The following is an 18,857-nucleotide window of genomic DNA, read 5'->3' as shown; positions in this document are numbered from 1 at the left end:
TTCCAAATGTAATATCAGAAAGCGCCAAATAGGTTGTAGGCCTACAAGCTGGTAAACTACCCTGAAACAAACCAAGAAAGCAGCAGGGGAGGGGAGGGGAGGGGAGGGGAGGGGAGGGGAGGGGAGGGGAGGGGAGGGGAGGGGAGGGGAGGGGAGGGGAGGGGAGGGGAGGGGAGGGGAGGGGAGGGGAGGGGAGGGGAGGGGAGGGGAGGGGAGGGGAGGGGAGGGGAGGGGAGGGGAGGGGAGGGGAGGGGAGGGGAGGGGAGGGGAGGGGAGGGGAGGGGAGGGGAGGGGAGGGGAGGGGAGGGGAGGGGAGGGGAGGGAATGCAGTACAATGCAATTGAGTGGTTCTGTTGGAAAGGACCTTCAGAGATCACCTAGTCCAACTACTTAACTACTTCAGGACTGATCAGAATTTAAAGCACATTAATGAGGGCAGTGTCCAAATGCCTCTTGAGCACTGACAGGCATCTACTACCTCACTAGAAATGGTGTTCCAGTGTCTGACCATCCTCATGGCACAGAATTCTTTCCAATTGATCAACCCTCCCTTTGCACCTCTGTGCTGTTCCCATTCTGCCATCGGTTCCCAGGAGCAAAGCCCAACACCTCCCTCTGCTTCCCCTCCTCAGAAGCTGCACAGAGCAGTGAGGTCGCCTTTCAACTTCCTCTCCTCCAGGCTGGGCAGCACAGTGCCCTCAGCCTCTCCTCACTGCAAATGCCCTCCAGCCCTGTTACCTGCTTTGCTGTCTTTCTCTGGAGGCTTTCAAGGACCTTAACATCCCTGTTAGATTGTGGAGACCAGAACTCCGTGCAGTACTCAATGCCACACCAACACAAAATACAGCAGGAGAATTACTCCTGTTGATCAGCTGGCTATGCTGTGTTTAAGGCACCCCAAATAGACACACTCCTCCAAAACCAGCAAGTTTGTTGAAACGTTTCTGTTTTTTTTTCACTGTGATAAAAAATTCACTAAAATCTTTCTGCTAAAATAAGCTCTTGGATTAATGGTAAACGTGTTGTAGCTGCTTGAGGGGTTAGTTACTTATGATCTTGTTAAAAAAGATGTGAAAAAAATTGAAAGTTCTATCTGCTAAATAAACAGTATTCTTTTCACAAAAACATTCATGGAAATAGAGGAGGAAAAGTACCCTGCTTTTTGGCTGGTGCTGAAAAGTAAGGAATACACATATTCCTTGACGTAAATGCTCGGTCCTTACTCAAGCCTCCCTCCTGGGCTGCAGCTTCAGCAACAGCTTCCATGGCCAGGGGAAAGATATGGCAGAACAAGGCCATGTCCACAGAGCAAGCTAAGGAGAAAATGATCTAATGAGGTTATGAAATACATTCTGCTTTCTATGCCGTACATTTTGTTCTTCTAGCCAAACTGAGTACCAAAACTAATGAATTGCTAACGTAACTAATGATTTCAAGAGATTCCTCTGAATGCTTCTGACCCACTGTGTTAATTAAGGCTTGATTCTGAAGTGAACAGAAATGAAAAGAAGCAAAGAAAAATCATATCTATATTTCAGTGTAAACCGTTATGTTAATTGGGACATAATTCTGCAGCTGGGGGAAGCAGGAAAAAAAATAATTGAGTATTTTTAGACCTGTCTTTGTTAAATATACCTGCTCCTGTCTTAATATTGATGTAAACCAGAAGTGAATATATATTTTAAATGCAAGTATTGCTAAATGTCGCACATCCCACAAGAGCTGAATTTAAGTCCTGCTATAAAGTTCATTAAAATCAACAGTAACTTTTCCTCTGTTTTCAGTACAACCCGAATCTGGATACAAATGAGTATTCTTAAAAAGCGTAGCAATGAGGAAGAAAAATCAGAGAAAAATCAGAGAAAAATCAGAGAAAGGTAATTACAGTCAAAATGTTGGCACTGACATTCATAATAATTCTAAACACAGCTTTCCCAGGGTAAAATTCTGCACTTTCATTTTCTGGTGAAAGAGGACCAAGAGAGCCCACTTCCCATTTATGAGGTTGGCACTATCGCTGTGGCTCTTATGGTGTCCTTGTTTGAGCTATTCAGATTTGCTGCTCCGTGCATTACTCTGAAAACTCAGCAGACAGGGTGAAGGAGGTCATTCTGAGCAAGAACATATATGTACAAACAGAGGAAACTGAGTGTTAGTTCCGAACGTCATGCTGCCATGTTATCTGACGTGTGATTCAATCAGTCATCATCAGTTAATTGTCACTGCACCCAGCCCTTTTATGGCAGGCTTTGAAGAACCATCCTGGTATCACAGGAGGCAGTGATTCAGAAGGCGGTAACCTCCTGTTTGCACCATGTGCCACTAAGTGTCCTCTGGAGAAAGAGGGAAGCAAAACTTCTGAAGCTTGGTAATAGTTAAAAAATGTGTGAATTTTTCTTTTCTTTCTTTTTTTTTTCTTTAAGAGAAGTGCTTGCCCGTATCTTGGCCACTTTCTGCTCCAGGTAATTATTACTCCCTAGTTCCTAGACATTATTCTTCATTTTCTCTTTTAAAACACTTCTGTTACTGTGGTCATCTTGTTCTTTATCTGATCAGCTGGTTGTCCAAAGTAATTTGAAAGATCTTTTTCAACACTGAATAAAATAAAGTAGGCTTTTCCTTTTACCAAATTAATCCTTATTTTTAAGAGTTTAAATCCCAAAGCCAGGGGCATTTTCTACAATCTCTCTGCAATTGTGAGCACCGTGCTTTCACAACATGAAAGCCATGTTGTGAAACAGCCATTCTGTGCTTTATCTGGAGAAGCTGTGGTGATATAAAAAGCAGTCTCTCAAAGGCAGGAGAAAACAGATGTAAAAAATGATGCCCCAAAAAGTAAATGTTGACACTTACAATTTAGATTGCGGTTGCATCCATTGCTTTAGATTGCATTAGTCTCAGCTTAGAAAAACAAAGGCAGATTTTGGCCCACAAAGCAGTTATCAAAGGGAAAAAAAAAAAGAAAAAAAAAAGGAAAAAAAAAAAACAGACAGAAAGATAAAGGAAGGGCCACATTTTATAAACAAATGAAAGGATTTGGGCCAACAGCATGGAAGAGAGATAGACCAGTATGAGATAGTGGCAGACAAATGAGAAGAGAGTCAAAGAACATCCTTATATGATAGGAAACTGCAGTAATTCATCATAAGCTGGAAGAGGAAGAGGAGCAGAAAAGTGATTTAGAGTTTCCCTCAACAATGGAAACACGGGGGAACAAAATCTGGAGTTCAGTTCCATACAACTTTGTGATTAAAGGTCAAATTAAACAGCTTTGATTAGTAAATAGCAATATAACAAGAAGGTGAAATGGAGAGAGGCTCAGATGCAGCACTGCAAGGAAGCTACGTCAGAAGTAAAGATGATAAACTGATAATTATCAGCGTAAAAATCTCGGGCTGAGTTGTTTGAATAGATGAGGAGGCACAGAAATTGCACAGTTTGAAGGGGAAGAAGCATTTATGCAATGTCTGAAGGAGCTATTCTGGCAGGCAAGGATTCCCACTCAACATTACTACATCTCTGAGCGTGGAGAAATTCTAAGCAAAAATAACACTGAAGGATAAAGAACGATAAAGATGTCTCACACAGCTATGTCTCAGAGATAACAGACATTTTTCTTTAGTGTTGGAGATGTTGTCTCCTTGCTGCTCTCACGATCCAAAGCACATTCTGACCTGGTAAACAATCTCTTGTTGGAACAATGGAGCCTTCAAGCTACAAACTGAACCCTTTCAGTCCATGCAGCAGAACAGACAAGAACTTTGCTTCCTCTTAGAAAGCAAAGCATACTCCTAGATTAACCAGATGACATTTCTTTCCCTTTAGGACAAATTTCTAGAAGAGTTCACAGCTAACTGGCATGCAGCCAGGGTAACATTCTCTGGCACCACATGCCCATTAAGCCCCAGAGTTTGCTGGCGCAAGTGTGCTCTGCATTCTGTCCTAGAGATGGCTGCATTTCAGCAGTAATGAAACTGCAGTACTCACACAGCCACATTCTTTGCTCCAACACCCATGCAGCTCCAGCAAAAACAATGCAGGCAAAGTTAGAAGAACTACAAGGAGGTGACCAAAGGCCATTCTGTCCAACCTTTATTAAAGCATCACTTAAAAAACAGTCTTTCATTTCACTTGAGCAATTTATGAACTCTCCCCCACAGTAATTCCACAGGATTTTTAACAAGATGTATTTTCATATTCTTCTTCCAGCAGAGAGATTCTCCTGTGCTCCCTTGCAGCCGTTCTCCCAGCAGCCACGACATTACCAGACAGCTCTCTGTGTTGGTGATGTGCAATATTGACATCCCGTAAGCTCCAGCTAAGCACTGGTCATTGACACAAGAGGTTTACGAAGTACAGGCAGGCAACTGGCAAACTGAGAGGCAAAGTTACAACCCAGAGGTCAAGTGGTGCAGCGTGCTGTAAGGATCGACTTGTCACTTAAGGTTAATGGGCATAAGCAGGTTCTCTACTGTTTTGTTGTTGTTTGGAGAGTAGGCAACCTAAGTATTTGCCATACATCTTTGAAAAATCACAGAATGTTGTTGTGAACAAGTAGGCCAGCCAAGAAGGAAAGCTGATGATGCTTTGGGGACCTGCAGTGCCACACGGGCACCTCACACTGCTGCAGCCACTGGAGTAACACTAGTGAGTGGCTCAGGCACACCTGAAGCACAACAAGCTGCATACCAGGTTTCTATTCACCAGCCACACTGAGGTGAGCAAAGCTAGTTTAAGAGTTGTGCTGAGTATTAACCTCCAAATGATTCATAGGAAAATCCATACTTAAGAGCCTGATTTACATGCAAAATACGTGGTCGAGAGAGTTTGGAAAAGGGAATGTTTAGTCCCTCTCACTCAGAATGGATCCTAACTGCCTATTTCTTCTAGTTACAGTATTCAGTTTTCAAGTGTGTCTGCGTTAAGTAATCCATATGTATATATATGCGTATGTACACTTCTTTTAATATATTGAGTTTTAGATTCCCCTGTGAAACTCAGACACCAAGACCTGCTTGCAGAAGACTCATCCAAACTCCCAGAGGCCTCTTCCTGTTTTCTTGTTGTACAGCAAAGAACAATACTCATCACGCTGCCTGTAAGGCACAGGGCAATTAAAGGCACACTGCAAAGTATTAATCTGGCAGTGGCACTCATCTGCACTCTGAACACTGATTGTTATTTGGGATTAATCTAGGTCACCGACAAAAGTTGGGAGGGCAGAGGATACATCTTCCTGTTTGTTCTTTTTATTGGTGTCATGATTATTGCTGGGAACTGATAATAATATCTACTTACAGAGAAGTCTGAAGAAACCGATGCTGCTTCTGTTTGGCGAGTACATAAACTTCCCAGCTAACAGAGGCAAGAGATGTTCTTCTGGTTCGTACGTAAGACAGACACCATCTATTTCAACAGCTCTGCCCCACAATGGATGCCCTGCTGAAAACCGACTGCATTTCTGCACACTCGGCTTCTCACGTCAGCTCTTGCGCATTATCCATCACTTACAGGGATTCATTATCAAAGTACTGCATGAGAGTTTAAGCTGCACAACACCAAGAGATTTGTCCGGACTCTGGAAGAGATTTTATGACGTCTGGGATTTAAAAGCAACACTCTTTTTAAAATCGTGTCACTTTCTTGGTGCCGTGAGCCTCGAAAAGCTGCTCCAACTTAGGGAGCACATCCCAGTGGCTGCTCTGGCTCCTTTGGCTCCGACCTCCAGCCTCTCCCACACACCCACCCCCACGCTGTGCATCTCCCATTTTAGCCGGGCCCTCTCCACCTCGCAACGGGGGAAAATGTCATCGCTTTTTCCCTTTTCTATCTCTGTGCCACAAACGGAGCGGCCGTGCTTCCTCCACACCCACTCCCCTCGCCAGCAGCCTCGCTGCAGCTTCCTGTCAGCCCCGCACACCACGCCGCTTCCTCTGGCAAAAGTTTTATCTGCCTGCACCGCGTTAACTGTTTGCTTCCCACACACAGAAATGGGTATTTCTAACATTTGCCAGTTAAACCCTTTCTGGCTAGAAAAATGTAAGTGGCGCTCAGGGAGAGTAAAAAGCGCCTTATATTATTTAATAGTGAAAGAAAACTAGGGTCGAGCAGCGTATTTGCAAGCGACGGACGTCCCACGTTGTACGTGCGGGGCTGACAAGGGCACCCAGAGGTGTAACAGCCCGTGGAGCAGCAGCCTATAGCAGCGTGACACATCTCCGAAGCACCCCCCGTCCGCGGGTCTCGAAAGCCCTCTCGGAGAGGTCAGAAACACTGCCTCAGCGTTCCGCCTTCCCCACGGCTCCCGGCTGACAAGGGACCGCTAGGCGCTGCCACGAGCGCGAAGCTCCGGAACCTCCCCCGACACGACTGAGAGGCCCACGCTCCCTCCTCAAGGCTCATTCTGTCCCGGGCTCTCCATCCCCGGGTACCGACCTCCCCTCCTAGGGGATGCGAGCTCCCAGCCCGCCACACCCAGGCCGGCCTCCCCAGCCCCCTCCCTTCCCTTCGCGCCGCGGGGACGCGCCGCGCAGCCGCCCCGCGGCGGTTTCCAGTCGGCCCAGCGCCGCCCGACCCCTCCCCGCCCCGAGGCCGACACACGCCCGGCGCCCGAGGCAGGGCCGCCCCTCAGGGCATCGCGCGGGGCCCGGCGGGGGGAGGGGCCGGCGGGAAGGGGGTGGGGGAGGGCTCCGCGCCTGCGCAGTGGGGGCGCGGCGACGGGGTCAGCCCACCCCTCCGCACCGCCCCCGCCCCCGCCGCGCCAGAGCGAGGCTGGGCGTGCGGCGTCACGGCGACGGCCCCAAGCCGCGCCCCGGCACAGCGGCGAGAGGCAGCGGGCGGAGCGCAGCGGGCTCGGCCGGCGAGGCGGCGGCGGCGGCGGGGAGCGGAGGCGCTGTCCGGTAGGAACGAGGGCGCTGTCCGGGCCCACGGGAGGTGGCGATCGAGGGGAAGGAAAGGGGAGGGGGGGCGCGAGGCGAGGAGCGGCGCGCTGCGGGGGAAGGGGCAGGAGCCTGGAACATGGCGGAGGAGGAGCCGCCGCCGCCGCCCGGCCTGAGGCGCGGGGCAGTGCGGGGCCCGGCCCTGCCGCCGCCGCCCGCCGCAGAAGTTGGAGCGGAAGCGGAAAGTTGTAACCCCGCGGCTCGGGGCCGCCGGGGAGGAAGGGAGAGAAGAGAGAGGAGGGAGGGGCGGGTGCCGCCCGGCCGGGGACGGGTCGTCGCCGCCGTCGCCGTTGTCAGCGGGAAGTCCGAGCCGGGCCCCACCTAGTCCGGCCGCCCGCCGCCGCTTCCGGCCGCTGTGCCCGGGGGGGGGCCCGCCCGGCGGCGGGGGGTGCGGCTGCAGCGCCCGGCCCTGCGCGGAGCGGCGCCGCCGGCGGTCAGCGGGTCCTGCCCCGCGGAACAACAGCCCGAAGGGTGGCGGGGATTCGCGGAGCCGGAGGCCGGAAGGGACGGCGGTGTTCCTCGTCACGTCTGAACTCCGGCGGCGACGCAAATGGAAGAGCTCGAGGGATGCTTCCTGCACCAAGCCAGCGGAACGCATACCCCCACCCCCGCGTTCCCCCCCTTTACCTCCTCCTCCCACTTCCCCCCAAAAAAATACCCTTCCATCGAAATATATGTCCACTAGAAGTGAAAGCAAAGTTTTCAGAGGGATGAAATGAAATTGGGGTGTTTTGCACTGGCCTCGGATAACAAAAAGAGGATCTAGAAGCAGGCGAGGCTCCTGCAGAAGCCATCAGCGTGCTCTTTGATCTTACTGCCCTTCTGTCTGGAGGTTGTGCTGCTCTAAGGGGGAAAAAAGTCATCCTTGGGGGTGTGACGGTGAGGTGGTGCAGTTCCAATAAAGAGGATATTTCAGAGATGCGCAGCTTGAAAATTGTAGTTTGTGTGTGTGTGCCTGCATGTAGATGTTTTCATTAGTGGGACTTGTTATTTCCAGCACATAGCAGCTATATTTTATCCTAATATGAAGTAAGGAGATGGAGAATGACAACGACTTTTCAGTACTCTTTTGTGGCAAAATGTATATTGAAATCACTGTTACAGAAAAGAAGGGATGAAATGCTTTCTTTTTTTTTTCTAGTAAATTAAAAGGCAAAGAAACAATCACCTCATTTTATGTTAGTAATCATTCAGAGATAAATTTATTTCCCTTTTGAAAGTGCTGCTTTTCTCCTCTACAGAAGACTTGAAAAAGCAGTCCAGTGATCTGCTTTTGGCCTTCTATCTGTGCTAAAGTCTCAAGCTTAAAACTTAATTTGTGGAACGCTCAAGAGGTTTTTCTTTATTCATTACTTTTTTTTTTCCCCTCCCATCTCAAAGTCTGTACTGCAGTCTTCACTCTAGCTAAAAATGGGCTGAGTGTGTAGTGAAGGCTGCCTTGGTTGCTCACATCAAAGGCTTTGCAAATAAACTTCCTAAATAATGACGTGCAGTGTTCTTTCCCTGTTACCTGTGCATTTCAGAGATGTTCTGTTTAGTGGTATGAGCTACTTCAAGTTTAGCTGGCAGCTGTGGTGTAAGACTTCGTGATTATCTGAGTTCTGAGTTGCTCCATGTGCTATAAAGGTCACGTAATACATTCTATTTTTTGTGGGTTTTCTTTTTTTTTTTCTTTTCTTTTTTTTTTTCTTTTTAGCAAAGCTGAATCGTACTCGAAGCACCTGTCTGCCTGGGGGTGGTGGTGTAATCTGCAAAACAGAGTTGAAAGACTATAAGCTTAAAAACAGAGCTCACGTATGAAAAAGACAAATGGTCTTTTGTGCTGTTTGTAATTGGTTGTCTCCCTTCTGTTACTATATACCTTCCCCAGATTAATTTTCTGAGCATTATTAAAACTTTGTGATTCTTGTGCAGGGCAGTTCATCAGAAATAAATCTCAGGTGAGCCATGACAGCTTTCTTTGTGCTGTGCTAGTTTTACAGAATGAAACTGACTGACTTTTTAATTGAGCGCCTTTCTGGAACAGAAGCAAGCAGATGGGAATCTAGGTGAGAGCCTACAAAAGGAGGAAGAAATTCCTGAGGAAAGAAGTGTGCTGAAGATGACTTAGCTTGTGATCTAGCAGTCAGTAAATGTGGGAGCTAAAATAAGAGGCTGTCCACCTATCATCTGGAACATGGGGAGTGCAGGAGTCACTGCAGTACTTGGGTGCTCAGCACTTAACTGCTGTGCTGTGAACCCTGTCGTCATAGAGTGCTGCTGGCTGCTCAGAGAGGTGCTCCTGAGGGCAAGGATGTCATATAGGTAAAAGCACTTCTGGGATATAGAGGGGTGAGTGGGTGCTCTGTGAATTGCCCAGTAATGCTGAGGTGACCTTTAGATACCTTACTGACTTTTGAGAGTGCTCTAACTCTTAAAGGCACACTCAGCAATTTCTCTCAAGCTTTTGTGAGTTTTAATCAAGATTGCTTTTTCAGTAAACAGAACACTAAGTATACCCCATGCAACAAAAGTTTATATTTAGCTTGTGGTTGGAAGCAGTGCCACTCTTCTGCCTCAGAACAAGTGCCAAAGCAGACTGAAGTAGTCCGTGTATTTTGGTGTGTTGAGTCCCTGCTGAGTTGGGGCAGGTTTCTGCTGTGCTTTGTTGCATCTAGGTCAGGTGGAGGGATTTTTTAGTCAGCCTCTTCCTTTGAAGAGATTGAGGGAGTATCTACAGAAACTACGCAATCCCATTTGAAGGCAGACTTCATTTTCCTCTTCATACATGGTTGAGGTGGTCTGTTTCCATCTTTCCATGTAAAGCAGGGAAAAGGGAAGGTCTCTTTTTTTTTTTTTTTTTTTTGGATTTAATAAGGGACCTGCTTAGTAAGTGACAGCCCTCAAAATTGTTCAGTGATTGAGTGCAGAAGAGCTTGAGTATCTCACTGGATGTGTCTAATGTATGTCTTTTGTCTCAGGGCCTGTCAAACATAAGAAAACTGGGGGGGATAGGCATATTAAAAATTAGACTTAAAAGTGTGTGATACTTTGCTTGTTGTAGGCAAGCAGAGTTTGGAGGAAGTCAAACACTTTGGTGGCACAAGTCATTTCTTGATGGAACAGCTGAATGAGGCTGCCTGAAGTAGTGGCAGTGAGCACTGGCCTGAAGCCCACATCTCCCTTGCTTTAGAATACCCAAAGAACACTGGGGAACTCAAAGGCCTTTTTCTTTCTTTTTTAAACTGTGTGCACCTCTTTGTGAATGCAGTTGTGAACTTTTGACATTCTGCATGGTCTTCTGGCGGCAAGGAAGGGGAAGAAGGCTGTATGCACCAGGTTGGCAATCTGCCTCTTAGGCAACCCTCAAAATGATTTGGGGGCCCTCTACCTATTCAGAATGCTCCATTTCCATAGGCAGTGTTCTTAGCAGTAGTTTTCATTGCTGAAGCAGCAGAGTGAAGGTGCTCTGGAGCCTACAGAAAAGTGTGTAGCAGAGTTAAAGGAACTTTCTTAGAGTTGAACCAGGAAGAAGAAGAGGCGCTTGGCAGTATCTACTGTATTGTTCCATTCAGCTTTCTAGTTATTAATCTGAGGAGTTTATGTCGTTTGAAGTAAGTCCCTGCTATGCAGCTATGAAGAGAGACTGCCAATTACAGTACACATGGTTAGTTCATTCTTGGCCAAGAGAGGAAGGCCGGAGAATAGTGCAGAAGTGGGAAAGCCCATCCCTTCTAATGGACATTTGTGTCCTGTGCAAAGAAACAGCATCCCGTGTTTCTCTGCAGACTAAGATTGTCTTTAGGGATCACTGGGTATCATTCCTGCAGCTGTTACAACACAGGAAGGTGTTCCACACCTTAATTATTTGACCAGTCCTTCTGCAAAAAGGATATTGCATGCCAGTGTTGATAATTCATGAAATACCTTTCAGTGTAACCCTAATCTTAGAGCCATATGAAACTTTATATCATTAATTTTCTGGACAATATTGAGGAACTGGAACAGGGGAACCGTTTATTTTCATAACTAAGGAGAAACCTTCAAGCAAGCACCTGTAATTACAATTTGTTTCCTCATAGAAAGTCTGAAGAAAATGTGTTCTTTGCATCAAAATTTGTAGACACTGAACATTAACTTGCTTTAACTGTAAGCTTTTATTAATCTTTGTTTTCAGCAGTTAGTCTGGATTAGAGGTAGAGATGTAGTTGAACAATGTTGTTTTCTTTAGCGTGGCTTTTTTCATAACTTCATATGAAATCAGATGGTCAAAACTTTTTCTTAAATGGATGTGCTCTGTAACACCAAAATAATGTATGTTGGCTAGCCTTCTCTTTGCTTAATCTATCCTAACTTCCAAAAGCAGACAGTCTCTGCAGGTGTTCCTTTTTGTTGCTCTATATTAATGTCTTAGCTTTTCAGGTTGTATTTTTTTTTCCCACTCAGTCATCTTCTGAAACCTAGTTACTCGTGCCGTGGTATTTCCCATGCCTGCAATGAAGGGGAATTTCTTGAAGCAGTCTTCATATATCAAGAAGAAACAAAAGGGTGTGACCATATCTGTCTGGAAGATGAGCAGCAGATGTGTTTGTTATTAACATGGAGCATGAGAGGAGATGTCCAGGAGGCAGAAGGAGGACCAGAACAGTACTAGGTGTGGTACTTGAGTACTACTGGATTCAGAGCCTTCAGCAGTTGTAGGATCAGACCGGCTACATCTTTTTTTATGAAGACATTGTGTGCAATCATGTTTTTACTTAAGATGAAGCTGATGTGCTGTCTGCTACGCGGGCTGTCTCAGAACCTGGATGATACTGGTAGCTACATCATATGGTTGTGCACTTCTTGCTTGCAGTTAAACTTCAGTATTGCCTGGTCTAATACTTTCCCCAAAAGTAAGTCATGGGAAAACTAGTAGAAAGTTGCAACCTATCTTGTTTTGTTGCTTTTTTTTTTTTTTTAATTTTGAGAAGGGCAAACCTGAATGTAGAATGGAAGCAGTCCAGTAAGTGGAAGTTACTTAAGAATTTTACTTTCCACAATACAGTATTTAGGGCAGGATTTATTTGTTTACAAGATGACATAGCTGGGACTGAGCTGCGTGTCTGTGTGTCTACGTTACATGGTTAAGTGCAAGGGCTGCCCAAAGGCATACTGGACAGGAATCTTTTGCTTATTAATCTTAGAACTGTTAAATAGGTAAGGTGAATCATCAAGACATTTTAAGATGCAGTCAGTAACCCTTCTCTGATCTTTCATTATGAAACTGCTTACAACATAACGTTCCAAAAGCTTCATGTCCTTAAAAAAGATGACCCATAAAACACAGCCTGCCTAGTTTCTCATGATTGCTTATTGCATGAAGTATTGTTGAAGGGTTTTGTTAGGATTGGAGAAGTATGTAAATTAATATGGCTTGTGCTATCTTGATTCTTATGCTTCTGCAGTTGTATCTACGCCATTCTGACTTGTTTAAAATTGAGAATTGTTGGTGAATGTGATGTTCTTATCCCTGTTGGGGGAGTGGTCCATCTATTTATGCTTGTTATTCTACTCGTGCAGATGTATGGGAAACGCTATGTGCTTTTGTGGATTTTATGATGAGCAGCATCAGAAACTTGAGTTTTTTGCTAGCTTGAATTCATCTTGATAGTTCTTGCCCGAATTATAGCAGTCCATGGATGAATTTCCAAAAAAGTTTAACATGAGCAGTATTCGTGCAATATAAGTGCACAGTGTGAGCCGCCTTGTGTTCCTAATGTGCTGTGAAATGCTTTGCTAAAAATCCAACTTCTGTTGACTTTAGTTACTTGAGAATACAACAAATTTGTAGAAGTTCATGCAGGTGTTGAAGAAGTTTGCAGCCCAGCAGTGGGAAGCTTGCAATCCCCCAGTAAATCCAGGTGCTTATAACTTTTAATTTTTTTACTAGATCCTTGATCTTCAAATGCTCTTAGTTTTGATGTATATTTTTCTACTTGCTTTTTATATAAAAATATGAGTATTGAGCATTTCTGAATCTTTGTTTTTGTAGAATCATAGAATGGCCTGGGTAGAAAAAGACCACAATGATCATCTTGTTTCAATCCCCCTTGCCAAGGCAGGATTGCTAACCATTAGACCAGGCTGCCCAGGGGCCACACACAACTTGAAATTGTTATTTTTGTTCATTGCATGCTCTTTCAATTTATCTTTTCACCTTTCTTGCATTTGAGCATGCCCACTGCTTTTTTATGATTCTCTTTTCTTTTCTGATCTCCCTAAGCTTTTTGTTTCAGGAAATGACCTGAGCTGTATTGGAGTTCTGCCAGAGATCTTGTGTAGAAAACTTGTGTAAGAGCTGAAGTTCTGCAAAAACTGAGTAACTGATAACAGTTTCAAAGTGAAGTGCTTTAGGCTACTGTATGTGGTAGTGTTTGGCATCTTTGCTTTCCATTAGTTTCTCAAGACTCAGGCAAGAAATGCTGTAACTGTGAGTACGGATTAAAGTGAATAAATGGAACAGTACATGTGAAAAAGAATAAGTAGGTTGTACAATTTTATTCCTGATGTAGATGAAACTCCTGAAGCTGCCTTTTCCTTTTCTGTTAGGAGTGTGAGTTCTGTCCAGTGAGTTAACGTGCATGTTGTGTTGATTCTTCAGTAATTTGCCCTCGCTTAGGTACAACAGCCAATATTTTGAACCAAGTACAGTCTTGCTCACTAGAAATACATCCTGCTACTAGCCGGAGGCAAGATCATGAGATGCAGTTTACAATTCTGTTCAAATTTGTCAACTTTAAACTGTTTGTAATTTCAGCTAATGTAATTCTGCCTTGGTTAGCCTTGCTGTGAAGTTCTTTTTTGAAATGAAATTCTTTGGTGGACTTCTCATGAAGGAAACTGAAAGCCCCTTTTCTGAACTGAATGCCCAGTTGGCTACAATAACAGGAGTGAAGCTAAGGGACCATTCACAGCCTTATCTCCAGACAGCTGAAGTCATAGATCTTGAGAACCAGAGAGGATGCACTGGGTGTACTGGGAACACCCTGAGTGATGTGGAAATATGAGAGTGTGGTTTCATGGAGGGTAAACTGGCTTCACTGGAACACTCTGGGAAGACTGAGAAGTTGTTCTTCCACTCAGGCTTTTCCCAAAAGATAGGTTGTTTTGTGATGCATATCTTTAATTTGCTGAAGTGGAACTCTTTCAATAACAGGTTTAGAATGTAGCAGTAATACTTGCTCAAATAGCGTGGCGACTGTCATAGTATGACTAGTGAATGACCAGACATGCAGGTCTGTATCTAAAAAGATCATTGCATCCAAACCTCCGAAGCAGATTTAAATTTCCAGTATGCTTTGGACATCTTCTGCTAGCCTGTGAAATTGTAGGTTTGATTTAACTCGGCAGCATAGCAAATCTAAAGGTACTACAGGTTTCTCCAGTAAATGACAAGCTTTGAAGGTGCAGAGAAACTAACTGTGGTCTAAACAAGAGGTAGACTCCTCTTAAGAAGATTCAAATAGACTCTTGTGGAGACTTGATTAAACAAATACAACCCTTACTAATTTGGTAACTCACTAAAGATCTGCTCCATGTAAGAGTGGTGTGGGGATGAGTGTGATTCAAATTCATTTGGTTAACATTATTCAGCTTTGTGTGTAGGTGTCATTCTGTCTTGAAGTTCAGGCTTCCAAACATGAATTGCTTACCTTTGGGTTCCTGCTTGTAACTGTCTGATGTTTTTTCCTCTCTTGGAAACTTCTGATCCGTTAAATGAGATTTTTGGGGGACTGCCTTGAGATGCATCAGCTGCTCACAGAGCAGATGCAGAACTATAGCCTGGCATGTAAAGATAAGCCATCCTTTATTTCACTGGTTTTTAAAATACCCTTGTATTGCAACAACTTAGCAGTTGCCTCCAGAGCAACTCAACTCTGATAATGTGCATCTATATATGAGCAAGAATGGTGGGGGTGAACTTCAGCAGTTGTCTTCTTCCAGTCAAGGTACGTGTGAGAGGTTGACACTCCCTCTGCTTTCCCTCCTCAGGAGCTGCAGATAGCAGTGAGCTTGCCTCTCGGCCTCCTTTCCTCCAACTTGGGCAGCCCGGTGCCCTCAGCCTCTCCTCACAGGACATGCCTTCTGTCCAAGTTTCAACCACTTCCTCCTTTAAGTGTTTATTTCTTGCACAAACTCACCTTCATTAGCGGATTCAGCTAAAAAATTTAACTGTGAAGATAAGCAGTTAAGGCACACCTTCATTACTGCAGAAGCAGAACCACTATGTGGCAGAAGGTAGTAGCTATTGGTGGATGCCATGTTTTTTTTCTTCCTAACCTTTTTCATTGCTCCCCAGCCTCAAGACAGAAGTCTTAAGCTTCAAAAAAGGAACTGCTTAGGGAATTATGTATAACTTGAGTAAGTGTGAGTGATGCTTGCTCATATTCAAATACCGTACTTCTGTTAAGGACGCACTGATGGGAAGTTCTAAATGGACATGAGTTACAATTACTTGAGACTTTTTTGATATGGTTCATTTATCATAGAAGAACTAATTTTGTTCCTGATGATGATTGCTAGTACCTAATATTCTCAATTGACATAGGATTAGTGTCCTTTCAATTGCTAAAACTTTTAACCATAATTAAAATGATGTACAAGAATTGAAAGATATCTTGGGCTACTAACCTGGTTTGTAATAGAGTGACAGTAAATCATGCAGTAGAGACAGACACTGTAAATCATGCAGCTTGTCATAAATTGTATTTTGAAATATATTAGTTTTCCAGGATCTTACGACATTGTTAGCTTATCAAGGGATTATGACATTTTCAGGTGGTTATTGAAGATTTGAATGTAAAGGAACTATAGCAGCCAGTCTTAAGAGGCTAGTAACAAAATGATGTAATGAAGAAGAAGATCTGTGTATGGAATCATAGAATGGTTTGGGTTGGAAGGGACCTTTAAGATCCTCTAGTTCCAACTCCTTGCTGTAAGCAGGGACACGTCCCTCTAGACCAGGTAGGTCACAGCCACATCCAGCCTGGCCTTGAATGCTTCCTGGGAGGGGGCATCCATAACCTCACTGGGAAACCTGTTCCAGTGTCTCACCATCTTCACGGTAAAGAATTTCTTCCCAATGTGTAAACCTACCCTCTTCCAGTTTAAAGTCATTTCCTCTTGTCCTGTTGCTACATGCTCTTATAAAAAGCCCCTCCCCAGCTTTCCTGTAGGCCCCCTTCAGGTACTGGAAGGCCATTGTAAGGTCTCCCTGGAGCCTTTTCCTCTACGGTCTGAACAGCCTCAGCTCTCAGCCTGTCCTTGTAGGGGAGGTGCTCCAGCCTTCTGATCATCTTTGTGGCCCTCCTCTGGACCTGCTCCAACAACTCCATGTCCTTTCTATATTGGGGGTCCCAGAAGAAATGGGATTAAACCAAATGTCTAATATTGAAGATAGTGGAAGTAGCCATACCTTGGCATATGAGAATGCTAGCTCAGACTTTGCCCAGTGTATACTTTATATGTAGACTATAAAGAAAAGTCAGCAGTGGGAACAAAGATTCAGGAAGTACTGGAATTGCAGCTGAACTGTGCATTTCCTTATGTTTAAAGGTGAGAAGGCCTTAAAAGTTCAGCAGCCAGCGTCACAGAGTAGAGCTGGCATCTCCTCGTGTAACATGAGCACCATGTGGAATTGGAGGACAGGTCTGTTTCTGGGACAGAAGTGAAGCTGCCTTTTTCCAATGCTGAGTCTCTTAAGCCAACTGACAGGCTTGTTTTGTTTTGTTTGTTTGTTTTTTGAAGTAACTTTCTAACTGCAGAGGCACTTCTTTAAACGAGGGAAGTCTAAAAACTGAAAAAGCCTGTACACCGTACTTGCAGTCCTGCTATTTCTATCAGCTTTTGTAACAAAAGGTAAAATTTCCTGTAACAGATATGACAGTTACAAGGAGAAAGAAACGCTTCTATGTGCTGTTAATCAGGAGGATGCAGTGGGAGGTGCATCAGGTATGCTGTGATTAAGTAATCCATTAATCAAGTTTTAGAGCCAAACACTCATTCTTCTCTGTAGTGACAGTACAGACAATTTACAGCTGTGATTTGCTGTCTTGAGTTCTCAAAACTTGCTGTGTAGTTGAATACTTAGCTTGTGTCTAGCAGAGTGTTATAATGTGATAATCATGCATTCTCTGAATTTAATGCTTGTAATATTTTTAAAAATCAGAGTATTCTTTTTCCTTACTGTCTGCCTGGATTTTTCTTAGCAAACGTCGAAAACATTTGCAATTCATCTTTTTTTAGGAATTCTGAGATCATCAGTGTAGCTGGAAGTCAGACTGGTAGAACATGCACAAACAGCTTCTGTGGGGGATGGGGACTGCTACAGAAATTGGAAGAAAGCGCATCGCAGCAAATAGTTACCAAATAAGAGTAAATCTGATGTTGCAAATTCTAACTAAGTCTTAAATAGACTTAATGTAACTTTTAAAAGGGACTCAAAATTTAATTGACATACTTGAATTTTTGTACGAAGCTGCTAGTTGAACTCAGTGTTGGAACATAGTGTAATTACTTACTGAGTGTTGCTTCACTCATCTTGAAAACAACAGCAACAGGCTTGCTTTTACTCTCTGTATGAAAGCACTACAAGTTGCTCAGTCTTTGTCTCCAGCCATCAGTTTGCATCCTTAGAACATGCAAGTTCTAAGTTCAAGTTTGTGTTCAAAGATCTAGCTAGGAGCTAACTTCTGACTTTGGGGGCTGAGGAGGACTATTCAGATGTTCGCATGCTAGCTCCTTTATGGAAGCTGCCCATGTGTTCTGTATTGATCAAGGTAGTTGCCATCAGTGATGGGAGGGAGACTTGGTTAAGCTGTCTCTGTAGGGTAAGCATCCCCATGAGTTGTTTGGGGAATAACTTAAATCTCCATGCCCTGTTCATGCTGTAGTAACTTGTTCCCATGCTTTCTTCTTAAGTAGTTAGAATGACTTCACATTACTGGATGCAGGCAGCTTCATGAAACTCCTCTCAAGATTCTCTGGCATCAGTTAAAATATTTGAAGATAATTGAAGAAATATTTTTGTCCGAGGAAAATTGCTGCCTTAAAGCCCAAAAGAGCTAGCTGACCAATCCTTTTCTTTCTGTGAAACACTTATTGTTGTTGTTGAAACAAGAAGCCATCACAAACTGGAAATAAAGATTTTTAGGACTGTTTACTGAATTCACTTGCTTCCAAAGAGTCCATGTCAATAATAGAGTAGCTCTACTTCCCAGAGTCATGGGTATCAACGTGTTTAGTTAGAGCTTATCAACCTTTTTTATTGCTGTATCTTGTCTTTAGAATTGATTTCAGAGTACTGTTTTCTTTAAATGAGTGTGACAGCCAATTCTGGAGTATTTTAATTTAACTATTGTAAGAGGTATCACTTACCCTCTCGAGCAAGAAATTAAATTGCTTGAATTCCTAAGACATCTAAAAGTAGTGGAAATGAATTGGTTTCCATTTTGGATTCTGTTGTCAGGGTGTTGCTTATGCACTAAAATAATTCTGAGAAATCTTTCCTTGGCTTGGAGTTGAGGGCTAAGAATTCTGTATTTCTCTTACACGTAAGTATTTGGGGAATGTTAAGAACAGCACACATTCTTTCTAACCAGCTCTTTCCCTGGAGAAGGGGTTCCAAACCAGGCAAAGACTCAAAATTGTGTGGAATCTGAATAGTAGGCAATTAGATTTAGGTTTAGCCAGTACCAGAGGTGAGAAGCATTTTCTCTTGGAAGATGGAATCCTCTGATCTTAGTCAGTGACCTGATCCTCTGAATGAGCTAGAGCTGTTCCTCCAAATGTCTGACCACTGACCTGTACTGTTCCAGAGCCAATATCCCCTCTCTGAGATGTAGGATCTCTTTTCTCCTTGGTGAATTTCTCCATGGGTGACTGCAGGTAGGTAAAGTT

The 18,857-nt window shown here is 44.2% G+C and overlaps 1 protein-coding gene across 1 annotated transcript in view; it reads left to right on the top strand.

Annotated features, from left to right (window-relative positions):
• Positions 1 to 6,761: 6,761 nt before the first annotated feature.
• RAP1B (RAP1B, member of RAS oncogene family) overlaps positions 6,762 to 18,857 on the top strand; it is a 29,505-nt gene continuing 17,409 nt past the window's right edge. Inside the window, exon 1 of the mRNA XM_052669165.1 lies at positions 6,762 to 6,899. The gene's annotated coding sequence lies outside the window, so the exon portion shown is untranslated. The remainder of the gene's footprint in view (positions 6,900 to 18,857) is intronic.

The sequence above is a fragment of the Tympanuchus pallidicinctus genome, unplaced genomic scaffold (assembly GCF_026119805.1).
Source record: "Tympanuchus pallidicinctus isolate F22 unplaced genomic scaffold, pur_lepc_1.0 scaffold8, whole genome shotgun sequence".
Lineage (NCBI taxonomy): Eukaryota > Metazoa > Chordata > Aves > Galliformes > Phasianidae > Tympanuchus > Tympanuchus pallidicinctus.
Note: the sequence above shows the minus strand (reverse complement) of the source record. Positions and strands in the feature narration are given on the sequence as shown.